This window comes from Streptopelia decaocto (genome assembly GCF_964273445.1).
Source record: "Streptopelia decaocto genome assembly, chromosome: 3".
In the NCBI taxonomy this organism is placed as follows: domain Eukaryota; kingdom Metazoa; phylum Chordata; class Aves; order Columbiformes; family Columbidae; genus Streptopelia; species Streptopelia decaocto.
In genome coordinates this window covers 32,336,791-32,352,699 of record NC_138656.1, presented here as the reverse complement: position 1 = coordinate 32,352,699, position 15,909 = coordinate 32,336,791, and the positions used below count along the sequence as shown (strand labels likewise).

The 15,909-nt window shown below is 33.8% G+C and overlaps 1 protein-coding gene across 1 annotated transcript in view; it reads right to left on the bottom strand.

Moving 5' to 3' along the window:
* The window catches only part of KIF6 (kinesin family member 6), a gene marked incomplete at its 3' end in the record, with an annotated part of 147,333 nt that overhangs the window by 58,998 nt on the left and 72,426 nt on the right, over positions 1-15,909 (bottom strand). The window lies entirely within an intron of this gene.

Sequence of the window (15,909 nt, the reverse complement as noted above, 5' to 3'; positions counted from 1 at the left end):
AAAAAATGTACCTATATCGAGACACTTTCCAACGCTGCAAACCTCAAGGAAGGCTGGTAAGAAGAAGCCATGTGTTGGATGTAAGGGGGACTGCATGGGAGAGACACAAACTCTAGCTGTATGCTATTTTTAGCAAATATCTACTTACACGCTTCTAAGTTGATAATGTGACAACAAAGTTCCTATAATCTCATTGTATTCACTGATATCCCTCTTTAGTTACTATAGGTATGATGACACTTTCACTCTGACAATCCCATAACAACAGAGATTAAAAATTGTCATTTTCAAGCCACAGGACAGCAGCAGAAGGTTAACTATGTTGATGTATTCTTTTATTAGCATTGGTATATAGTAAGTTGAATACTCAAAATGTGTAATTTCCTGTTTCAGTGCAGTTCAAAAACTGAGTTAATGAAACCCAAACCAACACCTTGCACAGTATTTGCACAGGTTTGAGTGAAGGAGGATGGAAGGAAGCAAGGCTGAAGTGTTATTTAGGATCAACGAAAGTTAGAATGGCACCACACAATCCTATGTATCAGCTAAAGCCTTCTAAAAAACTTTGTGTTTGATAAATTTGGGAATTCCTATATGTAAGGACAGATGTCTAAACACAAAATGATACAAACAAAAACCTCATTGCCTATCTCAAGACTTGAAGTAATATGTGGTAACAATTATGATTTTGTGTTGTCTTTAGTTTAGATTGCTTGAAGGAAATCAAAAATTCTTGACAAATTTCATTAATATTACATATATATTTCTGGAATTCAAGTAAATATACTTGTTTATTCCTCTTGGCACAGGCACGCCTCATGGAAGACCAATACACATTTGAAAAAAACAATTAACAGGATTCTAACATCCCATCTGATATTAGAAGCAATAGTTAAAAATCTGTATGTTTTATATTGAAGATGCAATTTAAAACAGGAATGTTAACTTTCCCAACTAGTACTATCACTTGATGAGCTTGGAAACTTAAATTCAGCATTGGTGCAATTGCTGTCTGTCATTTTCCCAAACTTCACTGCTATGCATTTTGAAGTACATTATTACCAAAAAACAACAACAAAAAAAAACCCAAAAAACCCAAAACAACAAAAAAAACAAACAAAAAAACCCTTCAACCAAACAACCACCACCGTCACCACAAGATAAAAGATTTTGAATTACATAAAACAAAAAACCTCACCTGAAACAAAAGCTTTTCCAACACTATTGCAAAAATATCCACTCAAATATATAGATAACTCTAGGTTTTGAATTAATAAGTGTGAATGTGAGAGCTCTGCACTGCCAGTCATGTCATCTTCAAATAGCTAAAAGTGGATTACTCTTTACTGCATAGTGCGTCTAGCCCTTTGCAGACAGATCTCAAAGCATCTTCCCTTCAACCCAGGGATTCACCCAGACATTTTCCTCTTCGCACGTCCATTTTTGGGGCATTGTATATCTACTCTAGGATGATGAATGAGGAACATCTTTTATGACTAACTACAGCACTCTTCCCAGAACTGAGAAGGAACATAAAGGGGAGAAAAAGAAGAAAATATTCATTAAAAATTAATTCCCCACCTGACAACCTCAGGCCACATACCTTAGGCACACAACATTTTGGAAGCAGCACAGGGATGACAGCTTATGCTATTGCTGCTGCAAAACGTTGGAGTGGGGGGGTTTTGTTAAATATATCTTAATGCATTTTAATAAAAAACTACAGCTTAATGATAAGAAACTTATATTTTGAGTGCAGAATCAAGAAGCTGTGACCACTATAAAATGAATTCTGAGTTTCCCCTACTTTGTAGGTAAGATTCCACATTGCCCACTGAAATTATTAATGTACCTTCCTTGAGGGCAGGCCCACTGCAGAGAATGAATTTCTCTGTCTTACCAAAGGGAGAATGAATAGGCAGAAACAACTAAGACCTCATAGTTGCTAAATTGGCCAAAAGATCTGTGCTACTCATATTATTTTCTGTCCTCAGAGAAAACATCAGAAATAATAACATCAGGGTTTACAGATGTAATTTTGAAACAAAAGTGTACATATTAACTCCAAATTTAATCCCTGAAACCTCACTGTGGTAAAATTAATCCAACTTTTTGATGAATTTGCCATCTTAAATTGTCCCTAGAGGCAGGAAGTGCCTTCTACCCTGTAGTTATGGGTTGGTATAGTCTATCCCATTAACAGTAAGTCCTGCTGCCATAACAATAAATATCCACATTCAGTAAAATGATCATTCCTTGTACTTATATGCAGCAACCATTCCACATGAAATAAAAATCAGAGAGCAATTTGATACTACAGTGCGGTAAAATAAATCCTAGGATTCAGCAACATCAATTTATAATAATTCACAGAATGTTTGTCTTCCAGAAATCTATCAGTGCATCTTTAGCAATTTCTTGACCATTTCTCTTTTTGTCTTATTAGAAGATGACTATTTACAGAAAAATATTTTGTGTTTGAAATACCATAAGCCTACAAAAGATTACAGTGCTTACAGATCACTTACTATTAGATGAATATTTACACTACACAATTACAAAGTATTTTTACCATCCTCAACACTGGTGGTAGAAAGTAAATTAATTCGGAATTTGAATTCCTGATCCTGCAAGTAAACATGTACTGGCATTTTTTTCCCCGAGTATGTTCACAGAAATTAGAAATACAGCTAACATATGTATATGCACAAATGGATAAGCATGGAGATGCAAAATCTTTCTCCCTCTTGACAATGAATAGGTAAAACCCAATATCTCTAATATTAGAAGGCAACCTTAATAATTTAAAATACCGATTATTTTTTTTAAATGTGTATGCAACTTCACATTAACTTGCAATACATTTCACATTACTTAAAAACATTCTCTGCAGAGTCCATTCCTACTAATTTATCCTTAGTTATGATGACTATAGTCTCCACAGTACATTAAAAGGAAAACTGTATTTTTATGATGCCTAATACCTGTCTAAAAATACATATTAAAATAAAAAATAATTTTAAAAAGTAATCTGAGTTCTTCTGCATCATAATTATTGTCTTTTGTTTCTGTGATTCGAAAAACTCTTGGATTAATCCAAACTGATGACATTTTTGTCCCAGTGATATTAATGGTAAAACTGGTTGCTCACAGAGGCAAGTCTCTCCTGTTGTCTCTCTGACACATACTATGACAGAGGTTTTCTGATGAAAATTCATTGGTCTCAGTGGCTATATTAGGGAACTTCACTTAAAAAAAAAAAAAAAGACATGTAAAATACTTGAGAGAAATTCCATTTCATATTGGCACAATTCCCACTGTGAAAAGCTACTTCTTTCAATTCCTTTTTAACCAAAATTTGTAACCAACTGAACCATGTGATTAATATGCAGCACAGGATCAAAAGATAATTTTTGCACCGATAACCTCTATAGCTCTAAATCTGCTTATGTCAAGACATAAAAGTAAGAGTGGTTTTGCCCCTTGGAAATCTGTTGAAAAAAAGGGACTATCACTAGAATAATAGCATAATTCTTCCTGAATGCCAAGTACACTATGTTTATTTGATGGCTTTAAACTGCTTGTTTTCCTTAAGATCAAAATGGGACAATATATTATGGAAATTCCTTGTTGTATGAGCTTACTTCAGTATTAAATGTGCTGTATCTTAGAGCCATGAGCTCTTGTATTAGGCTTTAGTTAATTAAATAAACCTGTTGAAAATCAAAAGAATGTTTGCCTGGAACTCTGACATTTTCTTCTACTATTCCCTTATGTAGAATTGCTTTAAAGCTCTTGATACAAAACTAAGACATTCTCCTTCTGTTTCCAAACACTGGCCATTGCTCAAAGTGATGTCACTATCTCTCTGTACACTTAAAGATTAAAGGAAATTTCTGAAATATTTAGAATTTGTTATCCTCAGAGCTAAAGGTGGGTGTAAATGGCATAAATAAAGCGAGTTGATCAAAGTGGGAATGTATTGCAGAAGAAAGGATTCATAATAAAAAATGCAATCATTTAAACACTCAGAACCTTCCCAGCTCAATGTGAATGCTTTGCTCTGCTTTCTTTTACTGAGTAAGTAGATGGCTTTGCATGAAATATATTTGTATACAGCTTACTCTTAGAGTTTACAATAAATAACAAACATCAAAATAGAAATGTTCACCCATGCTCACATAGACTTTTAAGTAGCAAATGTAAACTAGATTTTGAACAAAGCTTCCCAAACAAATCAGATATTGATAAGGAGAAGTAATTTCAAGAACAAACGTCTTGCAACATTTATGCTGACTTAAAATGAAGAGTCAAGACATCCAAGGTTTTAGACTGGTTTCTGCATCTAATTCACTATCTTTCACAAATCATTTGATCTGTTCCTCGGTGTTAGAAAAACAATATTTTGCACTTAGAAATGGTCTTTGGATGTGAAATCTCAAAGTGATCAAGAAAGACAGGCCACTCTATTTTACAGTTGAGAAAACTGGTTCAGAGAGATGAGGTCACTTGTAAAATTTCACAAACTAAGTAAATAATAATGACTGAAATAAACAACAGATCCCCTGCGTCTCAGTCTTATGCATCTTACTCAATGCAATGTACTGACTCTATAATGCAATGGATTGTTTTATGTATAATTTAAATCCACACAACAGTAGAAGCATTCAAACAATAGAGACCAATAAAGGAAAAAAAATATGGCAAACAACAAAAATAAATTCCAAGCCAGCTAACCACCTCAGACAGACAACATACTTTATCACACGTATTCACCAAAAATCAGAAACATAGAAAGGCAAATGTTAACAGAAGCTCATACATTATTCATGAAAGATTCTTACTAAAAAGAAGTTTCATTTCTTTAGGACTAACAACACTGGCACAAGTAGTCATTAAGTACAATTGCAAACATGACAACCATTTGAAGTTACTCTGCATAAGTAATGAAAATGTGAACATTACAAAACCAAAAAAAATACATTATTATATAAAGAATGTAATATCAAAAGTAGTATCAAAAAGAAAAAGGGAAAGGCAAACCTCCATCCCCAAACACATTTACAGCAGCTGCTATTTATGACTTAGTAAGCACCGCCTTTGCCATTTGGGAAAGGTATACAAAATAATTGCTTGTCTTTACTTATACTTTAATTATTGCACTGAACTGATTCCAGAGCATTTTTCCTTGTCTCCTCATCCATTAGAAGAAAAAAATCTACACAAACCAACAGTTATACTAAGTTGTTTCATATATCGTCTATTAGTACCCAACTAAATCGATTATTAAAAGGTATATTCCAATTTTATCTGTTATCTGTGAACATTGTAGCATTTTTTCTGACACTAAGATTTCTTCTGTGTCATAAGTATTTATTTTTATCTCTAAACTTTGCCTTTTGCAATATTATTTATAAGAAAACAGTATTTTTTTCTCAAGATTCCCATCTGATGCATCACAGTGTGACCCATTGCTACCACATTTTTCAAAGCACTGTTTTTCCCTATTAGCAATTCTGAAATAGCCCCTCCTTTGCAATAACATTTTAAAAAAACCACATTTGATACAAACCAGCTTGAACTTTTCAAGCATCTGAAAAAGATCTATGATTTGACCCTAAAATTAAGAGCACAGGAAGATGAAAACTGTGCTTATATTACAGGCAGCTATCCAGCACTGTAAGGAAGGTTGCAGGCACTGTTATTGAAATATTCAGGATAGTAACCTTAAAAGAATAGGGGAAAAAAAGAGGAGGAAAAAAATAAAGCATGATTTAAAAACAGCAAGTTAGACTAGAAGAAGAATTTGCAATAATATGAAAAATAGCACATGACCACCATATTTTGAGCAGGATATGTTTAATGTTACATCAACTCATGTCTCTTTTGTTGACTAAAAATTATACCTGACAACATCTATTATCTTTCCATTTATCTATTTATTTATTTATTTAATGGCAGTAAATAGAAACTCTACTAAGCCTCAGGTTACTGATAGCCCCCTACAACCTGCATCGTCATACAACACCATACAACACATTCTCTTGTGTCTTAACTACTTTGTGGCTGCTTTGACAATAGACACCAAATGCAATCTTCTTTCTTCCAAACATAAAATAGACCAATCCAAAAAGGACCTTAGTAAAGACAACAGTTTCAGTAATTATGTACAGATAAGCTCAAGTGATTTTTAATATTACTTTAATTAATTAAAGAAACTATCAATTAAAAAATATCATGCTGTTGTGAATACATCTAGATAAAATGGAATTTAATAATTTTGGGAAACTTCTTTTCAGAGGCTTTTAGGTGTGATCTTTCCTCTACCCTTTAACATCCCTCCTTACGCTTTCTTTCCTAAAGTCCACTTTTTGCAAAAAAGCAGATTCCAGGAAATGAAGTTACTTGTTTGGATACAACTGCCAAAGCCACTTCCTGTACGCACTTGGCAGAAATGCTTCGGTAAAAAAAGCCTTATGACATTTTTCAATCCAACCAAGATGGGCATTCCATTCAGCCACACAAAAACTCAATTTAGCTCCAGAACTGTATGCCAGTGTTATATATTTGACTGCTCAAAGTATTACAGTCCAGTAATAATAAATCAAATTTTACGTCTGTCAGGAAAAATAGCATCAAACAGGTTCCAAACAACAAAAATGCCAAGTACTTCATCCACAAATTTGATATTATTCCATTATTGGTATTTTGCTGTTTTTCCTTTTTTTTATCCCTGTGCTGCTTGACACGTGAATGCACTGTGAAGAGTAACTTATTCAATATCTGCAAAGACACCATTGATTGAAACATGGCATAACATAGTCGTTGTCATATTTGGCATTGACACTACCTACATCTCATTCAGTAGCAGATGGAAAAGGAAAATTTTATGAGAAAGCGTCTATAACAAACACCTGGGCTGCTGTAACAAAAAAAGTGTCAAATACATGGTAGTCATCAGATGAGCTGAACAGGCTATCAGTGATTGAATTTTGTTTTTTGGACTTTCTTAACAGCTGTTTCACCAGGCTTTGCCCTGCACAATCTGTATCATGACAAAGGTCTGTGACAGTAACAACATAATTGCTCTAAATAAAGGGATTAAAAGTATCTGCAAAGGAAAAAATAATCTGCTATCAATCTGGTTGCTTTGAGTCCAGACAAACCTGTTTATCTTAAAGTATAAAAAATTTGCCTAATGGATAGCAATTAGCTATGCAACAGTGTAAAATTGTAACTTGTGTTCTTACAGAATCTCTAATTTAATGAAGCTCCATTAAATCTAAACATGCCCCAGCTCAGGCCCCTGTCGTTGAGCCCTCAGGTCTTTTTAGGGATAACGGCTAAATTAAGGGAGTCAAGCAGTCACTTCCCAGCTGCTGGTTTTGTTTTATTGTACACGTCATTTCAAGACACATAGAACTGCCTTTTCTCTCTAGCCATTTTCTTCTCAGAAATTCTCTTGGGTTCACATTTTGTTCCCTAGTAACTGATATCTTGCTTCACTCCATCCTACAGTCTCTCTTGTTCCTCATCTTGTTTGCAGCTTCATCAGGAATACATCTCAAGTCACACACCTCTCTGCCCTTTTTCACTCTATTTATCAAAAGAAACTCCAGTCCTTCCACACCAATTTTCTCCTCCCATGTTTTGGATAGTCAAGTGTGAGGCACCAAAACTATTGTAGTATCAATTGTTGTTGCTGTCTATTCCTACTACAGTTTTGTGGCAGCCACAGTATTTTCACAAGACAAAAAATAATACTCAGAAACACATTGTAACATTATTGTAACCAGTCTCCTAATGCATTCCACCAAACAGACCAAACAAATTCCTGACATTTGAACAAAAACCAAAAAAGAACCACAACCAAAAAACAACAACAAAAAACAAAACCAAAAAGACAAAAATCAAAAATCAATGAAATAAAATAGAAAGAGTTTAAGAGATAAAATAAAAGGCCTATCGTCTTTGTCACTTTTTCCATTTTTTGAGCTCCCCCTCCACTGCTTTAGACCTTATCACAGAAATTTAAAACCTAACATTAAAGTTAATTTACTCAAAAGACCAAAACAAGATCCAATTTATCCAAGCCCTTTTCACCTAAAAATAAATTCAATGATTTAACATTAAGAACTACAGCTAACAAGTTCACACAATATATTTTAGAAACATATATGTCCTCTCATAGTTAGCAGCCTTCAATCTATTCCTTCCTTCTGAAATCTGGAGAAAAGCAGACTTGGCACAGTGCAGAAAGCTACTACTAAAAAGCTCTGGGGCACCTCATGAGGAGGCCAATAGAGAAGACATTTCTGAAACAACGGCCTGACCACAGATCTTCCTTTTTGCAATAGATGTAACTTCAAGCAGCATTTCTTAAGGAGGCAGGTCCCAAATGACTGACATGTCTAGGCCAAGGGCTTCATTTCAGAGATATCTGCAAAGAAGGAATACTGTAGAACTGTGCCATACGCAGAGACCACTCCTATTTAACAAACAAGCAGAAACTTTTTACACCAGATTCAGTTTCTAAACAGTTTAAAGTTCTAGGTCTCTATGGAATATACTGCAGGAGTCAAACCTAGGGCCACGCATGTATGGAGGAGTGTAGCACAATCTTTTATTTGAAAAATATTTATTTATAGCCTGTACTCCAATGAGCTTGTACTCTACAAATCTACAAAGCTGTATTATGAACTACAGGCAAGCTTCCTCTTCAGGTGTGCTACTCAAAGATCTGAGTAGTTCTTCCCATTGTTCTTATAATGCAGCACAACTTTTATCTGGATTTAAGTGGGTATGTTAATTCTCATTTAAATCTCAAATTCAAATAAGTGTATATCAATTTTTTTTAATCAAAACCTATCAGGTCATATTTCAATATATAATCTTAACTGAAATCCATTGTATAAGTATTCAGAAATTTCAGAAACCAATATCAGGGCTTTTTTTACTCTGGAAAATACCTTATATTTTTATATCCAGCTTTATTTGATCTTAAATTCACTCAAAGACATACCTAAGAACAACACATGAGAGCAACCTGCATTGATTGATGAGGGACGTTAGGCATAGGAAAGAGATCCTTTTGATTTAACCTTGCCTCTTAAAAAATAAGGCTAAATGCATGAAAGTTCTAATTCACAAAGTGTCAAGACATTAAATGAACATTCAATATGTGATTAGGTCCAACTGACTTCATAGAGAAATAACAACATGCTTATATGTACTTCCCCAGAGACTAAAATAGCATTAGTGGTTTACAAAAGCACTGACAATGAATCCTGCTTGGTCATGCAATGATACAATGAATCTTGTGACTGCCTTGGACCTATTCTCTTTCCAAGCACTCATCTTTTTTCTGATTAACATGAGAAATCTCATCAATCAGTATTGACACAAAGCCATGAATAACATCTTAGGGTATGTTCTCTTACTGCCTGCCCTCTGGAAGCAAATACATTGGAAACAAGGAGTGGAAAATACATTTACTTTTATTCTTGAGGAAAACAGATGCACAGACGCTTTAAATAATAAAAATCTTCTTTTCAAGAAAAGATTTGTATCACTTTGCCAGTTTATCACTTGGAGACATCCTAGATAATTTTGTATCTTCTGTATTATAAAAGATTAGTTGCACATTGACTTCCTTGTTTTATATACAGCAATTTAAGAGAGAAATAAAGTTACCTCTTCAAATTTTTTTGTATCTCTTTCATTGAGATATTAAATGCATCTAGTTTTATATGCATTTCATATAATAAAGTGTGTATTTTCTTTTTTTAAATGACCACTGAATCCTCATAAATGCAAAAGGAAAAAATAAGGCTGAAAGTGTAAGCATTGCTGAAAATCTCCAGTCCTTCATTAAAAAATCCAGCAAGAGTCTGCCTTTATTTTAAGGAGGGCACAAATCAGGTATATACACACGCTAAAGCATGTCAAGATATCAGTATCCCTTATACAGTGAAAAATTTTAGAGCCAAAGATTTAATAAACTTGAACTGCTAATGTGATAAACTAGACTCTCTATGTTTGTATGCTCTATATAGAGACATAAATATGGAGAAACTGGTTTGCCTTCCGTTGAGGGATAAACAACTGAAATGGTGCCTTCCTAAAATAGTGTATGAATATATATTATAAATATTAAGGAAGATTACGTCTCCATTCAGGTTTTTGGGAAAGTTTATTGTTAGTTCCAGCATGATAAACTGATGTTCCTGAAGGCTTTTATCTCCAGGTAATACAAAGCCTAAAATGTCAGCAGAAAGTAATAGTTACAGCGTAATAGGCATAATAAAATAAATTGTAGAAGGTTTCAGACATGGCATCCACTATTAAGAGCACCAGATTTTCAGACCACTTTTCTATATTATTGTGGCTAGAGCTGTACTTCAGAATATAGTTTTTGAGCTGCTCTTTATTTGAAGGAATATGGAATTACAATAAACAAAAAAATACTGAGATAGTAAGCAAGTTCAGCAACATGAAGAGGCAGCAGCAGTTCAAGGCCAGGAGTTGACCAAATGGAAAAGGCTTGAGATTATGACACTCAAGACACAATAAAGTAAAAGAGTGAGAATACTGATTACAGAAAATGGTTAACATTATGATAGGAAACTAGTAAAGACAGTAAAAGATGAAATTTAGTTATATTTGAATGCAGGTCTACTAAAAGTATGCTGAAAATCATGTAGGGGGCTCACACTAGAAGTATTTGGCATAGCATCATTAGCAACAACAGCAACAAGATTGTTCAGCAAACGTTTTGCTCTATAGTAATGAAATTAATCACTTATAGAAATTGTATTATCAGGAAAAAATGAAAAAAAAAGAAAGGAAAACAAAAACTACTAAGGAGGAGAAAGTTAACCATAAGCATTGTAATACAATACAAAAGTAGTCAGTTGGGAACTTTGTCACGAGTAGCTTCCACCAGTCACTGTATCAGAGTCAGTGGTTTGAAGAAGAACTGGAATTCCTGCTAAATGCTTACCAATACTAAATAATTCCTTTAGCCACACCACTTCTGCTACAGGAGAGTGGCCACGGTCAGCTACACCTCAGGCATCTTTGCACACAGGTTTACAAAGAACTTCTTCAGCTCTTTGTGTAATCAGTCCAACTTTTGCATTTGCCTTAAGTTGTAGAAGTGTCAGACCAGCTTTTGCCTCCCTTTAGGAATAAAAGTATTAAAGCCTGTTTTCACTGTAGCTCAGTGGATGGTTACAGCAGAGCATCTTGGTCATAGATTTGTACAAATGACCAACTCTGAAAGGAAAAATCAGTAAGACCTTGTACCTGACCTAGAAGTAAAAGTTACTAAAGTTGCTGCATAACGTCATGGAAAACCAAATATCACCTCAGCTCTAATTGTATAGCCCATCTCCAATAATTTGTTTACTCTTTTCTTTCACATGAAAGACAATAACGGTCCAAATTTTCTCAAATTAATGTAAATACTATGTAACTTCCCGCTAATATAATATTATCCTTTTAAAAGTATTTTTCTGAGCTTACAACAGAGGTAAAATGAAAATGAAAACAAAGGCACAGTTACTAAATAGATGTTCCAGAGTTAATTCTGTAAGAGACAAAAAGATGATGTATCACAGATAAGTGAACTGTACAATGTTTGCTCTTTTCAGGAAAAGCATCCAAAACTTGGGAGCCCATTCTTGCTGAGATTAAAAGTCATAGCTCCAACAACTTCAGTGAAAAAATCGTACAATAACAGAAGCACTAAATTGGCCTGAAACATTTGTATGAAACTTATCTTAACCTGTTAAATGTATTGCAAATATGAAGAAAAAGTAGGGTTTTATGGGATATTTCCAATAATTTCTGGTTTGGTTTTATATTGAAATGTGCTGAGACTAGCGTCTCAAGACAATATCTGCTTCTGTTAGGAGCAGGATGTGAAAAGGCATTTTTTTAGATTAAATATACAAAAAAAAGTGAAACAGAACTTTTTAGACTATCTTACTATTTAGCAGAATTAGCAGTATCTGCACAGATATATCTATAGATTAAGTTAATTGGAAGAGCTTCTAGTCTTTTGTATTACCCATATGCACAGATAATGTGTATGTAATGGCTCTCTTTAAAAGGCACTGTAATGCCTTGGGACTAATGTCCATAACAGTAACAATATGGAAGAAGTTTCACAGATGCATTTGCCAAACATGACAGTCAATATATAAAGGAATTCAATCACCCTTCAAGTATGCAGAAACTTTCAGCAGCATATTTTGCCTCTAAAATATCAAGAGTTGAAGAGCTTCAGTCACAAAAGCTGAAAACATCTTTAAGGAGTTAGTCTGATGGATCCGATAGCATTTTTAGGCAGCCAAATATAGCTAATGAATCAGAAAGCCAAAAAGATTTGAAATAGTAGAGAACTTCCAGGGAACACTAGGTTACATTTCAGCGGACTAATCTGGATAAGAGAACAGTAAACTAGCATAAAAACACTGGAAAGTTTCCCCTTCTAAACAGACTCAAGATGAAGGCAGTAAAAACTGCCAAAAGCATCTTTAACAAGCTTCTAAACATACGTTCCACATCAGAAGAGATTCCCAGCTGAGAAGTGGAAAGGAAGACATGATGGGCATCTTAGAAAAACCAGAAAACTTTTGTAAAACTAAATAACTGTGGGGAAAGAAAAAGCCGTTGACGGTCATATAAGCAGTAAGTGGTTTTACATAACAGCATTTTCAATATATTAAGTTAATTAAGTTTCAGTGTCTCTGAAAAATTAATGAAAATACTGCAATGATCCACTCCCCACTCTCATTAAATCCTTACAACTTAAAAAATCTGCCTTTGATGTTGCAAATGGAGACCTAGCCTCCAAAAAGCAAAATCTGGGCTTCATCTCCTAAAAATAACTCTATCTTCATATTTATAAACACTTAGTTAAGATGGCAAAAATCCTAACACACAGGGATTTATCACGGAATACCAATTGCAAGAGCTCAGCTTTGAATCTTACAACATATTTATATTTCTTCGTAACAAAGAATAGTCATCTGTTGTTGCTTACATAGATGTCTCTACAGAGCCTCAAGCTTCTTAACGCATTCATTTTTTTACTGCTCACTAATCTCAGTGAGTTCAATTCAAAGTCCTCACTCAAACAAAACTCACTGTGAATACTGACAAAATAAAGCTCTTGCAAGGAGTTCAGTTACAAGAATAGATTTTGAAAAACAAAACAAAACCAAACAAAAAAAATATTAATCATCTCATAAATTAATGGAGTTAGTATTCTTAGTACTTATTGCAATCAATATACTTTTAAAGAGAGTAATTTTGTTCTAGAAACAACTTCTCTGAATTCTAATTTTTACTTTTTGTTCATTTCACAAGATTAAAAAGGGAAATAAAACCGTGATATTTAAGACAGTCAGAGACACCAAAATGTATAAAATCATATGACAAATCCAAAAATTCCTACAATTAAATGCTACAAAATCTGCCTGAAGATAGACATGCATTCATGTTTATTACATGAATTGGAGCCTTAGCAATACGTGTTTTATCTGGTGACTTGTAATACCAGAAAACAACTTTGTTAAACTTATCACAAGTAAAGCCACATAAAATTGTTCAAAAGCATATGCTGATGCTCAACATTTGCTGAATTTATTTTGAAGGTGTTTTAAAATACCTAATGTTAAGCAGTGAAGTCTGATACTTCCTACTTGGTCCTTAAACTTGAAAACCTTGAAAAATTTATTGTAGCAAATAATCACTCTACATTATAGAAAACATACAATACTTAAGAAAATAGCAAAACATCTCTTCAAATTTTATTTACAGAAGTTTAACAGTAGCAATGAAACATTCACTACATCTTACTAATAGCTGGTAGAAATTCAGCTGTAGAGCAAATGGAATACATACTTTTTCCTGGACCCATAACAGAAAAATGTAGCACATAGTTTCTTTTCTGACTGATGAGAAAGATCAACAGTAAGTCTGAACAATGCCCTAAATGCATCAGTGAGCTCTTTTGCTGACCAAATAGCAATAAAATGGGTACATTTGTTTGTCGACAAAAGATCTGTCATGAGCCCAGTGCCAAGAGTCTGTCCCCAAATATCTCAAAGCACTACCAGACACAGAAAGTACTCCAAGAAACATATAGGTTTACTAAGCACTTCATTTTTCTGGAAGGTTGAGACCTGCCTTTTTCTGAACTGAATAACATAGAAGAGATTCTGATGGAAAACCTCAGTCAATCCTTTCCATTAGGGAACTTTCTGTGGGTTTTCCAACAATAGAAGGAAGCTTTTCCCTCAAATTATTACATAAATATATAAAATAGCCAAGATAAATATTTTGAGAAGTCTTAATACAAGATGAAAATATTTAGCTTTCAGAACCGAACAGTTGGTGTGCTATCATCACTGCTTCCCAGCTATTCAAAATCACCATCTGTTTATAGAGACCATCTCTCACCTTTCATTTTAAAGTCAACTAATCAGCCCTTCGGTAGAAATGCTCTTTTTTGCACATGTTTGCCTACTGCATAGCAAAAAGTGATCTTAAACCCTGAATGGGATACATATCAGGTATGTTCTGTACCAAACTCTCAAAAAAAATGCACAACTTGTCAGCGAAAGAAATAGGAAATGGCTAAAAATGGTCAAAACATGACCCTAATAAAATCTTTTGAGAGAGTAAAATAATCTTTCTCAAACCCATCAGAACAAACAACTATTGGAAGCTATTACTTGGATTTATTGTGTTCTTTGAATGTCACAATATTCACACTGTTTTCTGGTAACCGAACTGTTTATATTTCAGGAGAAAAACAAATCCAGGAGGAGGAAGAATGGTATCATATGTCTCTTACACTGACAGAATTATGCTAGAAGCAAGCAGCAAAGACCTATTTCAAAATAAGATTTATCTCTACAGAAGAAGTGATATAATATGCTAAAAGTAAAACACAACAAAATGTTTATTACTCCAGGGAAATGTATGACGAGTTTGATTTGTTCTTGTTTAGACAGGTTCATTCATACTTCGATTTATCCTGAAACTACTAATTTGTGACAGTTGACTCCACCTCCTGAGAAAGATTATATGTAATTCCACATTTGAATTTAGACTTCACATACTTTATCTCTACCAGATATAAATTATGAATAAAACTAAAGCTGTAGTTGAGACTTTATTATGAACTAAATTATTGTATTAAATATTTTTAAGCATTTGTAAAGCTCACATCATTATACCAATAACTTATCTTTCCTGGAATGCTCATCTGAAATGTAAACTAAATTCACAGCCAGAGATTTGTCTGTTTCAGATTTATGAGAGATGCTATGATGCAATAAATAACAGCAGCTACTGAGTATATTAGAGTGTTTTGCTCACACTTACTCATGTAGTTATGGACTTATAATTTAGAGTGCTCTGTAAGTAGGATGGGTATTGAAAAGTAATTTCTCACCTTTCATGGTATAACACTTGAAATGAATGCCTTCAGGTAGTTCTGAAAATTTACTATGAAGCAGACCAGATTTTCCAAAATAGCTTGTACCTCAGTATCTTTTATAACACACTCTTCCAGAATCTAATGATTCAATTATTTAATTTCATCTTTTAAGGTGCATGATTCAGTATTTATAACTTTGGAGGTTGATAATATAAGTTTCTGGAATTACTTTAATAGCTATATTAATTCAAGATTGCAAGACAACCTTAGAAGAAACAGGTATGAGTCATGACGAGGTCTATGGGAATTTGTAACTCCTGCAAATGACATTTCATCCTTTTGTAATGGTTCCTATGAAATTTCTTTCCCATTATTTCACAAACCTCCCCAGTCAGTTGACAACTTCATCACTGCAGTAGGCCTGTAACTGTCAAAAACTTATAATGATGAGA